Source organism: Populus alba, chromosome 15 (genome assembly GCF_005239225.2).
Source record: "Populus alba chromosome 15, ASM523922v2, whole genome shotgun sequence".
NCBI classification, from domain to species: Eukaryota; Viridiplantae; Streptophyta; class Magnoliopsida; order Malpighiales; family Salicaceae; genus Populus; species Populus alba.
This window is the reverse complement of record NC_133298.1, coordinates 9,143,635-9,147,195: the sequence shown is the minus strand read 5'-3', so window position 1 is coordinate 9,147,195 and position 3,561 is coordinate 9,143,635.

Genomic DNA, 3,561 nt, shown 5'->3' with positions numbered 1-3,561 from the left:
AGTTTTATCAATACAGTTTATCGAGTATCCTTAAAATCGAGTGTATCAATGGACCAATTAAATGATACTCTAGTAAAAGTTACAATTTGTAATGAAGTTGTGAAAATTCCTTTAAGCCAATGAAATTTAGGTACTTACTGCTTATATCAAAATGATGTAGTTTTCATTAAAATTCCCAACTAAAAACAAAGGTACCTCAAAGGTTGTATGCAAAGTAATAAATTTTTACCATATAATACATTTATCCTTTACTAAACACCCTATATAAATACCTATTATTGCACATGAAAAGTTAGTTTAAACATGTAGATACCAAAGAACTAGGTGAGACATCTATTTTCATATCCTTACTTTCCTCACACTTATTTCATCTTGATGTCCACATCTGATAGAGCAACGACTCCACTAAAGATCTATAAAGGATAAGTTTGTTTGTTTAGTGATGATAAGTTGTTTTCTTTATTATTGTTTGTTTATCTTGTATTTCATGTCTTTTTTCTCTATTTGCTTTGATTGACTATGGAACTGAACTCATACATATGCAACACAATATTTATTTATTGCACCTATATTGCTTTATATAAGTAGGGAAGTTATGACACCCCAATGGTCTTTAGCCCAGGTAACATATATAAAACCATCTAACTCTTATCTAATAGTTTACTGTTGTAACCCATTTTTGGGTCCCCATGAAAAATAAAATAAATAGCCAAAAAAGGTTAGAAAAATAACAGGAGGCAGAAGCGCTCGGAAAACAGTCAGAAAATTGGTCAAGGAATTTAAAAATACAAGGATTGAATTTTTGACAGTATATTCTTGAAGGATGAAAGCCCTATTGAGAAGGAAAAATTTGAATTTGAGGAGAAAAGCCCAAATTTGGATGATTATGGATTTAATTGGATTTTTATTTGATTTATAGAAGATTTGATGCAAGAAAAATTGATTTTTAAGTCAAATTTGGGCTTTAATTAGAAGAAATTTAAGTTCTGGGGCCAAAATATATTTTTTAGGAATTTATTGGGTCAAATCAGGGTCTTAATTGCATAAATATTGAAGTTTAATGGCCAATTAGGGGTTTAATTGTGAAAATCCGAAACCGGGGACCAATTTGGAAAGAAGGCGCAAAAGATTAGAGGGGGCTGTTTGGAATTGATTCAGGGGCTTAATTGAAGAAATTGGAAGTTTATTTGGTCAATTAGGGTTTAATTGCATAAATCAGAGTCCAAGGACCAAAGTGGAAAACGCGGCCAACTATGGGGACGGACCGAAAATTTGGCAGGATGAAATTGAGTTAAACAAAGATGATTAAGGACTGATTCAAAAAATGTTCTGGCGCCTTTCTTTTTAAAATGAAACGGCGCGTTTTATCCAAAACGACGCCGTTTCATGCATAATAATTAAAAAAAAAAAAAGAGACCGAACGGTGCCGTTTTGAACGGCACTGTTCACTTTCTTCTTCCCCCGAACATTACAGCGGGGAAGAAGGAAAAGTTTGTATTTTTTTTATGTTTTGCAGGTCCCTTGCCACCAACCGACCGAGGCCCCACGCTGGTGGCCACCGACAGAAGACGCTGGCCGACCACCCGCCGCGCTGCCGAAGCCGAGGGAGCCCGCCTGATAGCCGCTCCCCCGACAGTCGCTCCTCGACCCCCTCCTTGCTCCATGGTGAGCCACGCCTGTTAGTTCTATAAATAGAGAACCGAAGGAACTCGAGAGGGACGAAAAAAAAAACAGAAAGAGGAACCCGAAGAGAACCAAGAAAAAACGAAGAGAGAAGAAAGGAGAGAGAAACCACAGAACTTAAGAACAGCCACCGAAAATCCAAACTGAGAAGCTTGGGAAAATGAAGCCGATAGGAATCTCAGGAAACCGAAGCAGAAGCAACAAACCGGTGAACGACGACGAACCGTGGAAAAGCTGTAGCGTCGCCTGACTCGCCGTCCGTAAGCCACGACGCTGCCGCCACCGCAGCACCCGCCAGCAAGCCACGTCTCCACCGCACCAGGTACGCTTCCTTTCCCCCCCTGCATTTTTTTAAAACCTGCATCAGTTTTCCTCCTGCATGCAGAATCATGCTGCATGCAGGAGGCGGGGGGGAAAATAATCCCCCCCCCCGTTTTGTTTTTTTTTAGTTCTCTGCCCAGAACTATGTGGGACGGCCAGAGGACCTGGCCCGATCCGGCGTTTGGCCGTGTCCGGCCCAGACCGAGTTATTTAGTTTTTGGGCCGAGATCGGCCAAGTACCTGTTGGGCCAAGTTCGGCCCAACGCCTTTTAGGGTTGGGTCCGCCCAGTTTATTGGGTCGCCCTAGCCACTTAATATATATATTTATTATATTATTATATTTTATTATTAATTATATTATGCATGTATATATATATAAAAAATCCGAAAATTTTTTTTTTTTTTTTTTTAATAATTGTTGTTCCTTTTCATATATATATTTTTTTATATACATTGGTTTGTATTTTTATATTTGTGGAGACACAAACTCAGTGTTTTAAAATACCCGGTTTTTCGTCAAAACATCCAGAGTTTCAAAGATAAAAATGTCTGTTTGCTTTCAAAAATTCTAAAAATATCCTTAAGAATATTGTGGATTTTCCTGCACATTTTGTTTATGATTTTTTATATTGGTTTGTAATTTTTATACCGTGGGAGATACAAATTCAGTTTTTTTAAATACCCGTTTTCGTCGAAAAAAAATATATTTACAAAAAAAAATGCTTTCTTGCGTGTTGCATACGGCCAATACTCTAACATGTTTTGAATGTTTCTTTTAAAAAAAAAAAAATATTTTTGAAGCTTCGAAAGTGTGTTTTCGCATAGATTTCTTAAACACAAATTATTTTCTTGCATTTTTGGATTTTACAACATGTTTGTAAAACTCCAAAGGGTATTGGCCAATATTCCAAAAAAACTATAAAAATCTTTTTGGGGGAAGAAAATTTATTTATTATTCACCGCTAATGTTTGGATAAAAAAATCCTTAAAAGGATGAATATCCAAAATATTATTGGGAGTAATAAATCCGTACACATTCTTGGAAGAAGCCTTGATTATAATCGTGGACATTTCAAAATTTTAATTTTTTTTTTCCCACGATTTATGAGTCGCAAACTCTTGAAATACTAAAGGGAAAAATGAGCTTTCAAAGCACATGGAATCTCCTTAGATTTCTATCCAAAATCAATTGACGAGCCTAGAAAATACCAACACCATAGCAATTACAAAGCAAACCAAACACCAAGCAGCTTACCTTAGGTAGGGCGTACTAGGGGTGCTAATACCTTCCCTTTACGCAACCAGTCCCTTGCCTTAGAATCTCTGAAAGACCAGTTAGGGTTCCTAGTGACCAAAATACTAGGTGGCGACTCCAAAGAACCAAATCAGCAAAACAGAACAAAACGAAAGTCGCCTGTCGAATGTTGCAAAACACCAAAAAAATTTTTTGTTATGTTTTTTGGGGTGCGACAGGATGACGACTCCACTGGGGACTCTTGGACTAAGCTTAATTTGTTTGTTTGTTTATGTTATGTGTTATTGGTTTTTGTTTTTTTT